We start from the raw sequence: 11,949 nt of genomic DNA, 5'->3' as shown, positions 1-11,949 counted from the left end.
GCGAGTTGAAAAGGCCATGTCCAAAAAAGCTGCAGTGAAAGTGGTAGTGCTTCCCCTGCTCACAGGTCCGGGCTTGGGCAGGGAGGAGATTCCCTACAGCCTGACTTCTTTTTGCCCTCACAGAGGACAACGTGCTATACAAAGATAAGGTAGACAAAATCCTCATTCCTTGGGAGGAAAAAGGAGAAAAGCTGCTCAAGCTGAGTCACTGAGGTATCAAATAGAAAAGTTAGGAAGAGGCTGCAACTACTGCAGGTGATGTCTCCTCAAACGAGCTGACAAGATGTGAAAGGGGATTTCCTGCATCATGGGCGGGGAGGGGGGCTGTTACCTCTGTGGGGGGCTGTGTAGATCTGTGGGCTGTAGTGCTTCCATGCTCTTCCTCTCCCTGTTGCACTGCCAGGAGAGCAACAAGAAGCATGGTCCATACATCAAGCAACAGGTGTTAAAAGTAACCCTGAGATTTACTTTCTAATCTACTGGCCACTGCTTCCTGGTTGGTGGTTTTTGGGGTTTTTTTTGGAAGTCAAAACAGTTTTTTGATGTGAACCAGTCCAAATTAAAACGTCTTAAAAGTAATTTCTGGCCAGCAGCAATTTAGCATTTGCAGCTGGGGCAAACTCTAGAGAAAGGTGTGGCCTCATTGTGCTCAGAGAAGTATCTCTGGGGTCCCCCTCCACAGTTCTGGAGCTCCCTTGACCTCAGCCCAGCAGCAGCAACGTTATACTGAGCACTAACACTGCTTGCGTTCTTCCACGGGCGGTGTTATCTCAGTCCGGCCAGCGTAACCACCCCTGTTCCATCCTAACCCCTTCACAGCACAGCGCCTTCTTCCCCAAACGGGCAGCACAGCACATCTCTGGCATCTGCGAGAGATGAGAAAGGATAACAAGGGTTTTGAACAGATTTGGTACAACCTTCCTTACATCTGCTCAGGTACAGCGGAGCTTTTGCCTTCCCGTTTCTGGCTCTTCTAGAGCTTTTAGTCTGTGCTAGAAAACAGGATACAGTCTGAAATTCTCTCAGCTGGTGCTGACCCCAGGTGGTAAATCCCTGCAGCACAGCCCGAGTAGGGATTAAAATTCGGGCATGGGAAGAGCATAGCATGTTACAGCAGCCGTGCGTGTGAACCCAGCTCGGCTACAGCTCTCGGGTGGAGCTGGTTACTGCAGTCCCGGCTCGGATGCCTGTAGCTGTGAAAGAAACAGGTTCAGTGTGTAGTGGAGAAGAGCTGGTGCTGGATCAGGCCAGGCTGCCACGGCTCCGGGTACCAGCACCCAGCCAGCAGTGAGGCTGAGCGTGTAGTCCTGTAGACAAGACAGACGTGCAGACATGCAGACACACGTGCATCGGCCATGCCGATCAATACAGACAGAAAACACGATGCCAGCCGTCTGCCCCATGAGCCCCTGCATGCTGGTGGGGACCCTCTCCCATTGACCGTGTGGCTGGGCTTCCTGTGACAGCCCTGGGAGCAGCCCTGTCAGGGGCTCAGCCGCCTCTGGGGAGGTTGTGGGGGGTTCCCCTGCCTGTCACGGTGCCTCTGCTCCTTCGTGCTCACGGGGATGAGCCGTCAATCACATAACCTAACACTATTCAATGATGGGACAGGACATTTGTGCTCCCGGTTTCTCCAGGGCTGCAGCAGGCAGCAGAGGATGCATTGCACATGAGAAGTGATAATGACATGGGACACTGGTGCTGAGTAAGTAACAGCTTCCAGATGCCCCAGAGAAATCTGTGGGTACCTGTGGCAGCTGTACCTGGGTTGCAGCTACAGCTGGGCCAGTTTTCTTCCCACTGGCAGCTGGTGGGCTGAAATCTCTGGATTTGGAGAAGCCTGTCCTGTCTCACTGAAGGAAATGCCAGGCCATAAATGGCATTTCTCCTTCAGGCTGTGTTTGGTCAAAAATGGCCCTCCTTAAGGATCCAGTTTTGGATCAAGCAAATATTCAGACAAGTTGGATGTTCTTACTCCATCCAAGTGCATCCAAGCAGGTTCAGAGGTGGGTTAGCATCTCATTCTCATTTTACCCTTCCTCAAGTAACAGCCCTGCTTTGCACAGGTAAGGCAGTACTAGCTTTTGATCTGGTGAGTGCTGGCAGGCTTTACTGGTGATGGTTTGGAAGAAGGGCATTGCCTTCCTAGAAAACTCTGACTGGAGGGGAGAGAGAGGGAGAGGGAGAGGGAGAGCTGATGCAAGATCACAGTGATGCAGCTGCAGCCTCTTGGATCCAGGAGAGAGGCAGACATATACCACCCAGGGAGCCAGCGATGGGTTTTGGCTGGGGATAAAGGTGGAAGGTCTCATCTCAGAGGAATGTTTAATAACAGATGAAAATAGCTGTAAAAGAAAACAAATGGTGTCACACAGAGACAAGGCATGTGGGAGCTGGGAGTGACAGGGAGGCTCGTTCAGGCTGTGGTTCAGTTCCAGGGGACCGATGATGGTCAGGAGGGAGCACAGCAGGGGATGGATGGAGCAGGAGAGTCTCTGCTTCAGATTTCAGCACTTTTTTTTTTTTTTCCCTTCCAGCCTAATTGAGTTGTTATGATCATCACAGCCATTGGATTTTTGTCAGAAAATTAGGAAAAAAACATTCTGTCCTGGCATGGGGAAGAAAAAACAATCACTGTCCCTTGCCTTGAAGTTTCCTGCCCTTCTGGGGCTGTCCTTCAAGGAGAAGGGCAGCGCAGGAGCCTCTGAGGCAAAGATCTGGGGATGCAAAGCAGAGCTGCCCTGAGGGTGAATGTTGTCCTGGCAGGGAAGCTCAGGAGACTGGGATCTCCCTCCGCTGAGTGATGCATACAGAAAATGTTGTATTTCCAACTAAAATGGCCCACATTTGAGCATTGCATGCGAGCCTCACATTAAAAATTACCTTAATTAAAGACCTCATTGCCAGTCTTTATTCTCTACCACTTCTGCATTTTATTAAGTATTTGTCTCTGGATAAGAAGGATGGGAAAGGTTTAGCTTCTGATTTGCCCGTTACAGCACTTATTTTCAGAGGTAAAAATGCCTAAAGGAGGCACAAGACGTCAGAGACCTTTACAGCAGCACACAGAAATGAAGGGGGGGAACCAATTACCGGGCAACAGGAGTTAATTCTTAGAATAAAAGTACAGACTAACCGCAGGGTATTTGCTATGGTATTTCATTGCTTATATAACCGGTTAATCAATGCTGTCAACTGCCCAGCACTGGGCTGCTCCTGGTTTACCATAAAGCCCTGCCTTCATCATAAGTAATACATTTAATCCATTTCTGTTTCCTTCCAGCTGAAGATCCTCTATAATGGCCCTAGATCCTGGGAATTTTGTAACATTAACCTTCATCTGAGAGTCAGGTGCCAGAAATTCTTACTCTCTGGCAAAAAAATTTCCACAAATCTTTTTGCTAGCAAGTGAAAACCAAATCCCAACTCCGAGCCCGAAGCGAGCTTGAGCTGCAGTATAATCAGTGCAAGTACGACTGCCCCGGCGCTTGCCGTATTGCACGATGCAGGCACAGTCAGCAGTTCATGGTTTCTGCGATGAGATTTTATTTACCAGAACGATAGGGCTGGGTTTTGCTCCTTCAAATCTGGAGTGCATTCAAAAATACCCAGGAAGGTCCTCTTGCTGAAAACTCGTGGTCACCTTTAAGCCTGGAAGGAGACCCGCGTTATTTAAGGAGTTCATTCCTGGCAGCAAATTTGGGTGGATGCTGCTCTGACAGCAGGTCTGAATCTGTAAACACTTGACCCAAATCTAGGGAGGGAAGAAAAAGAGCCCTTAGACGATCCCTGCCACTTGCTCCCAGCTCTCCAAAATAAACAGACTGGTATGTTTTGGTTTAGCAAAAATGTTGAAACAAATCACATTTGATAGAAGTCACAGTACTATTTCAGAAGTGAAAACAGCAATATTCCTTCCAGAGCACGCAGAATATTTAGATATAAAAATAAACCACCTAGCCAGGCTCCGCTGGTGCATGCACTGACCTCCCAACCCTCTCTTTTTTCACTTCCTGCGCTGCTCCCGCCAGAGAGCCCCTGATTTATCGAGTGTTTCCCTCCTGCTCCGTCGCCTGCAGCTCCTCACTCGGATCCCATGACTTCCACTCGCTCAGTGGGTACAGCTGGGTTGGGGTTTTATTCTGCTCAGTTTCTGTCCTGTTTATTGTGTTTCTTTGTCAGAGAGACATCAGGTTTACTGCAAAAAACTTCCTTCTTACTGCAGAAATCAGTATTTGTATTAAATGCAAACTCTGCTCATCTCAATAATTGTGAAATTCTTCAGCTTTCTCTCACTTTCTGAGTAACCGGGATGCCTGGCATCCTGACGGGGTAAACTGCCGGTGGAAATAAAAGCCCCTCCAGGTGCCCAGGGCAAGGGCACAGGAGCAGCTCCCGGCTTCAGAGCCGCATCCTTGTGTTTCCGTACCGGCCGTGGCTCCTCTTCAATCCCCGGGAGCTGCAGGGGAACTGCAGGCCTGACCCCGGCGTAATGCTGAGCTACGGCTCGGTGCACGGGGCCATAGAGGAGCAGCCAAAATCAATTTGTGGATCACGCATGTTCTCAGAGCTGTGCGACATCAGAAAACCTCGCATTTCTGCTGTGTGGCTTTTGCCGAAGCTCCTCCTGCAAAGTGCTGAAGATACGTTGGATGGCTGAGCGTACGGCAAGGGACAATTTGATTAGTGACTGCTTAGAAACCGCATGTCTGAACTGCTTCATCCGGCGCTGCGTCCTCCGTACGCTGTCTCTGCCACGCTCGGCTCTCTCTTCTATTGCTATTAATGTTGATAACCTCCTTAAAAAAAAAATATCATAATTACTTCTGAAGAGATGAAGCAGCAGAAATCTTAAGCCTGCTTTCTCCATTTTCTCCCAGGTTATCTGCGGCTCTGATGCCATCTGTAATGTCAATGTGCTCTTTTTCTAATTTCATAGCTTTGATATTAGTGCTTTTTGAAAAAAATCCCCATTACCGATAACTTGTTCACGTCCTGGCTGGGAACTTTCTGAATTCCAAACTGAATTTCAGGCTACAGTATTTTCACAATTACCACTTTTATTTTCTCATGGAAAATGTGAAATAAACTGCTGAATAAACCAATTCTTTTTTTCTTGGAAAAAAGTGTGAAATTTGAATATTTTTCTTCTTGTATTGCTCTTCATATAGTGAAAGCTGTGCATTTAAAAGTCATGTGCAGAAGATCAATTCTGTTGGTTTGCACATGGTGCCATTTAATTCTGGTGAGCTTGTTCATAACATTTTCCAAATTTGATAATTACTGAAATTGCCTTTAAGTCCCTCTGTAGCACAGGCTCTGAAAAATCTTTTCTAACATTCCATTGTTTTCCAAAATGACGGACACAGGGCTATAAAGACAGGATATTCGGGTAGGGAGTCACACAATCACGGAACGGGTTGGGTTGGAAAGGACCTTCAGAGATCACCTACTCCAGCCCCCTGCACACTTGATTAGGCAACTGCATAAACTTTGTGCATCTGATAAGTTTATTGCATAAAATTTCTAATGTATCCAATAAGTTTATTGCAGAACTTGTCCAGATTTTTTGAGGAAATTGATTGTCTTGAAGTTTGGTGTGTTTTCACAGATGTTGTTGGCTTAATTTGTTAAATAATTCCTGATACATTATGAAACAGTTGTCATCATTAACATTTTTTTTTTTTTAATCGAGTATGGCACCAGGAGTATTGCTCGCGTGTGACATTGTCTCAATTTGATCTATAGGGAAGAAAGTTACACTTTTTTCCATTAAAAAAACCAAGTAAACAAATAAACCAAAAAGAAGTAGAAGTATGGATCCAGTCTTCCTGGCCATGGGTTCATCATGGCTGGAGAGCCGGGGCAGAGTGGTTGTGAATCCATGGCAGGTGGCCATGGTGGCCACTAGCCAACCCTTGGCTTGTCTGTAGGGTAACAGAGATTTAGCAAGATGTTGGATGGTGTCTCCAGCACCTTTGAGGACATGAGCCACCATGGGGACTTCTTGGTACCCACAGAGTGGAACGGGCTTCTTCACGGCATTTGTTCATAAGGACACAGTGTGCCAAGAAATCCAAAATTTACCCTAAACTATAGTCAGTAATTTTGTCACTAACTGGTTGGTAAACTTGAAGTACTATGGGCTGTAAAGTGGTTTTGTTGCTGTTTTTTTTTAAGCATAGTTCCCAGGAGCAAGGATTTAGTTGAAGAGTTAGTTTAAGGGTTATCCTTAGTGTAGAGCTTCTGGTGTGATGTCTGTGAGCCCAATGTGTCTTACCCTGACCTGAGCTGAGTGGCCACCGCAAGAACATGTTGCTTTAGGAGGAAAAACTTGTGTCCTAACAAAAAAAAAATCTGAAAAAGCTTTTCAGAGATCAAGGCTGACAAGAAGAAATAATATTTATTAGCAGACCACACAGTTGAAAAAATAGCCTTGTTCATGGAGTCCATGACATCAGAAGCCAACAGTGAGAAATGGAGTGCTGTGAAAGCACATGGGTAGCTGGATACTTCTGGGTTTTTATCAGCTGTCCCAGTTAGTCAGTTTTGGTGACTAATGGCCATTTAGTTTTCACCCAAATAATTTCCACGGAAGCATTTTGGTTGAGCATGACTATCACCCATGGCTTTTGGTGTTTCTATCATGAGGGCACACTGTAGAGCTGTATCAGCCTGTTTTGTACGTGCTTTGGCAAGATCTGTCTCCATTTGGTGTTTGTTGGACAAGAGGTATCTTGCTTCTGATGATGAGATTGGGATGGGTGGGAGGTGCCCGCAGCATTAGAGAGGTTGTGGGTAAAAAGGCAGTTCTAAGAAAAGTTATTTCAAGATATGATCTTTCAAATAGGTTGCAATTACCCAACACTTTTCAAGATACTCCCAGAAGGAGGAGAAAAGTTACAATCTTGGGTGGGAAGATGGGTCATCTTTTTGTTTTCCTGTCAGTTTGCATGAAGTATGTAAATACTCAGATGCTATCATTTGTCTTGGGAAATTAAGGAAATTAGAGTGGGAGGATTAGAGACATTTTTAATCACCTCTGGCGCTGCATCCAAGGATTTTTTTCTGTGATTCATCTTCATTATGGCAAGGAACTTCTCTGCTGGGCCTCAGAAGGTACAAACCCATGTCTGTGGCTGCATCACTGCAACTACACCTGTTTGCCAACATGGACGGGTCGACTCTTAACCTCTCCATTTGGGGGTCTTGGGCTGTTTTAGTTGTCTGCACGTAGAGAGTTTGAGATTGTGCACCTCCGCTCCCCGGGCTGTGTAACCCCCTCCGCCTTGCCCTGCCCGCCGTGGGAGGCTGCAGCTCGGGGACGATGCGAGGGCTTCCTGCCAGCCTTGTGACCACTAAGGCACCCACGTAAGATACGGTACAGATGTCCGTCCAACACCTTCTGTTTGGCAAGGTCCATGATGGCAAAAAGGGGTGATCTGAGGAGCCTTCATGGTTCATTTTTTCCCCTGTAATCTCTGGTGGCAGCCTACTTTTTTCCTTTTTTTGCGGGGGGGGACGGATGGGGAACGGACATTGACAAAGGGTGATAGCTCAGGTCCAGCCAAGTACTTCACGACAGATTTTTCTGCTCCCTGGGAGTTTGCCATGCCTGGGAGTGGTTTAGGGTGGGTTTACATCTTATATTTGATGTATCTCTATGCTCAAAATATTTACTAATCCCAGCTTTATCAGGGACTACGCAACCAGGTGCATTAATATATCCTCTCTGCTTAATCTTTGTTGTTCAAATGGAATTTGAAGCTCCACCCAAATTGCACCATAATCTCTTGTTTTGTACAATGTGCATTTGTGCACATTGATTTGTGAGGTCAGTGCGTGTGTGCTGCTTTCCTGTTTTTCAGGCTAGGACAGTCCCCTTCACAAGACAGATTCTTTCTGTCCTGGGAAATGATCTTTGGAAGGTGTTGTGAGAGCGTATAAATACAATAGAATTGGAAACAGAAATGTGACATTTATTTGTTGGGCCAAACAGCAAGCAAGGAGTAAAAAGGGTAACATGGTAATTGTGTTATTTAAATGTACTTAGTGGGTAACACTGATGAGTGGTGAGGACATTATTGGAAAGCTTTTTTTACAGGGAAGGATAAAAATAGAATTAATAGCTCCTGCAGGCAATTACTCTCAAAATTATGTCTTGTTCCCTGTCTCAGAAGCTCAGTGGGGTGATGGAGCTCTTGCATAAGGCCAGAACAGACCAATATGAGAAAACCTGACCTTTGCTCCATGCCAGGTTTCTCCTCGAGAAATTCCCCCCACCTACCCACACCTTGCTCTTACCTCTACAAGACCAAGAGAAGGTCTCCCCTAGGCAGCTTGAGTGGTTCAAAGGGCACCTACACACGCAGAACCCACCTCGGTAGTTCAAAGCAGTGTTTACGTGGTCGGTGGTGGTTGCCGCTGCCAAGGGGTGGGCTGCAGTGCCAAAGGGACCTCTGCTTTAGGCAGCCTCTGGGATATGCAATGCACAAACCCCCTCCTACTTCACCCCACTACACCTAGGTCACATCTAGAGGGTTGGTGACTGCCCTTCAGGGCGCTTCAGACAGTAACACAGAGGTAACCATGGCTAGAGCCAGTCTTTCCAAATCCCACCTAAAATGAGATTTAACTTAAATTCTACCTAAAGGCACCTAAATCCCCCCTAAATCCTAGAGAACCACTTAGCTTCCTGTTTAGCCCTATGCAGCATGAAACCTAGTTCAGGAGATGTCTCACTGCTTGAACTTCAGTTTCCTCGTGCCTGAAGTCAGGAGTGGGTGAACACTAGGATGCCCTGCGCCAGGGTGTCCTCTCTCACCTGAGCTTACTGCAGTCCAGAGGGCTGCCTGTAACTCTGAAAAAAGCTCTCATCTTTTTAATAGAAGTCAACTATTTCCCATGAGTGGTAAGAGGAGTGAATCCCAAGGAGATGTTTTGCTATTTGTTGCCTGCACAGTGAACAAGAAGAGGTAGCACCTAACAGAGCTGGTCTAAGTTTCTCTCTGGAGGCACATGAGCTCGGTGTATGGTGAACAGAAAGCAGCAGAGGCCTCACTTCATGTACCCTGGGTTAGACTCTGGAAACTCCTCACTGACTGCATGGGAGCCTTGGTGTCATGGCTCTCCAGGGAGACCTCATAGCAGCCTTTCAGTACTTAAAGGGGGCTTATAAGAAAAAGATGGGGACAGACTTTTTAGTAGGGCCTGTAGTGAGAGGACAAGGGGTAATGGTTTTAAATTAAAAGAGGGTAGATTCAGACTAGATTTAAGGAAGACATTTTTTAAAATGAGGGTGATGGAACACTGGAACAGGTTGCCCAGGGAGGTTGTAGGTGCCCCATCCCTGGAAACATTCGAGGTCAGACTGGATGGGGCTCTGAGCAACCTGATCTAGTCGAAGATGTCCCTGCTCATTGCAGAGGAGTTGGACTAGATGAGCTTTAAAGGTCCCTTTCAACCCAAACCATTCTGTGATTCTATGGTACCATTTAGTTGTACTTGGATGATACTTGATGTACCTCCATCCAGCTGGCAGTCAGGTGGTGGGACTAAATCAGTGGCCAAGGCTCCTTTGTTGGGGAGTGGAGAAGGAGGCATCATTTCACCATGAAGAATGGCTTGGGGGTGGGAGGAGGCACCTCTGAATGATCCTTCAGCTGTACGGGAAACCCATCTTGCACTGAGCACCGGATTCTCCTACTGTTACTCTCTGGTCTGTTCTGTCTAATCTTCTTGTCCTGTAACCAAGCATCCTCAGTGAGGTCTCTTCCCTTTTGTAAATGTCTAGTCTAGACAGATAACGAGTCATGTTAGGAAAGACCTCTCCGTTAGATGAGTGAACATCTCCTCTGTCCTACACATGGTGGCTGACCGGCATCAGCCCAGGTTTGAATTGAAAGGGGTTAAGAAAGCCTGACACCCACAGAACCAGTGGAGCCGGGACAGGAGCACCCACCCTCCTCACTCGTTGCCCCTGAACCCCTGAGCTGCTTCCTGGGCGTTAATGAGCACAGAAACCATTCAGGCTACGGAGGGTCCTGCAGCCACCCCAAGAGAGTGAAATGTGCTCTTGGCCTGATGAGGGGACAGGCCGAAGGAGTGGCAGCTCAATTCTGTGTTAGCCTGCAGCAGAGAGACAGAAAGTCAGAGATTCGCTTGGCTAGCTCTCCAGCCAGAAGCCAGCGTGGTTTTTCTGGAGGAAAGGATCTGAGAAATGTAAATAAATTGGATCGATGTGGTTAGTTACAGGTGTGTTATAGGAGCGTTTGACACTTTCCCCTGAATTATCTTCTTTTAGAAAACAAGACTTTCAGCAGTTACAAAGACTGGCAGGCAGAGCAGTGAGTGGCTGTACCTCCACCACTGGCTGCTTCCTCTGGCACAGCCATACCATGTCAGCTACGGTGCCAGCTCTTCCTCCCTTCCCCTCCCCCTCCCCCTTCCCCTTCCCCTTCCCCTTCCCCTTCCTCTTCCCTTTTCCCTTCCCCTTCCCCTTCCCCTTCCCCAAACAGCACGTAATCCTGGGTGGGGAGCTGTTGAGTAAAGCTCGCAGTGGAAATGTCTTTCCTGACACCCTTCAACAACATCTACGCAAAGGAGCTCTGAAATAGAAGGAAGAATAGTGCATCATCTCAAGCAGGAGTATTAAGAGGCAACGTCCCTATTTCTGCCACATGTTAGCATCAGTTCCCCCTTCACTGATGGCTGAGCACGGCCCTCGCAGCACGGCGAAGTGTTCTCTTTTGTCATGCCATGCTGGAGTCCAAAGCAGTGTAACAAACTGCTTTAAAGTAAATACAGCTTTGGAGAAAAAGGCAGGCTGGATCCAATCATTCAGCTCCTTCACCTGCAAGGTAGCTTACCCTTGAGCCAGCTCATGAATCTGGGCCATGGGCATCATTCCTGAGAGGTCCTGTGGCTCTGTGGGATGTGTGGGGTGGCTGGGACAGGTGCCCTGTGCCCCCAGCCCAGGACACCAGGTCGAGATGGGACCCAGTGCTCAGCACGCTGCTTTTTCTGGAGCAGGAACCTGCTGGGGGCCCGCGGGGTCGCAGGAACAATGGAGGGGCTTGAAGACCTCTCAGGAGATAACCATGAGAGCAGCGTATGGGTGTGCTCAGTGTGAGAAGAGCTGTCCCCCATCCCAAGCTGGGCTGTGGTTATCTGTCCCTCACAGCTAATGAGAACAACTCCTCCAATAGTCATTCCTAAAGCAAGCTGCTGAATGGAGAGCTCTGACCTCTCTGTTTCAGAGCACTGCAGGATCAGCTTGCTTCACGCTCCTCGTCGGAGCTAATTTCTCTGATGCAGAGAGTGGCTTGCTCTTCTTGCCCTGTGAGATGCTGTTCAGTGCATCACTGGCTGCCGAGTGACTAATGGTTGTCGTTGAAACATTTCTTCAATGGCCTAATTAAGGAGGGATGGTTCATTTAACTAGACGGAAATAATTAATAAAGCCTGAGCCACTGTTGTGATGAAAAGTTCTCCATGACATCCATGAGAGGGAGAGTAATGACTGTTTTGGGAGCAGAGCAGCTCTCCTTGACTGAGCCCAGCTGAGCTCTCCTGCCCCACAGGCGCACACGTGCTGGCCGGGAGCCTTTCCCTCTCCTGCTCAACCTTTGCCCAATTCAAACATAGACAGAAATTTGAAGAACAATATTATTTGATGCAGAAAAATCTATTGTAAAAAATGCTTCTCGTCTGCCTCTTCTCTCTTCTCCTTAATTTCTTACTCTGACAGTCACCTGGATAAAAGGAGGTGGAGGAGGCAGTAAATACACTATATCTTGACTTCTGATGCCAAGCAGCATGGCATGCCTACTGCAAACAGGGGAAATACCGCGTGGACAAACAGCTGCATTTGGAAAGCAGTCACCAGCAGATGAGAGGCCTCGTGGCTGTCCGCACTGCAAGGGGCTCCGCAGGGGTCTGTGCTTCCCC

This window comes from Grus americana, chromosome 1 (genome assembly GCF_028858705.1).
Source record: "Grus americana isolate bGruAme1 chromosome 1, bGruAme1.mat, whole genome shotgun sequence".
NCBI classification, from domain to species: Eukaryota; Metazoa; Chordata; class Aves; order Gruiformes; family Gruidae; genus Grus; species Grus americana.
The sequence above is the reverse complement of the archived record's forward strand: the minus strand, read 5'-3'. Positions refer to the sequence as shown.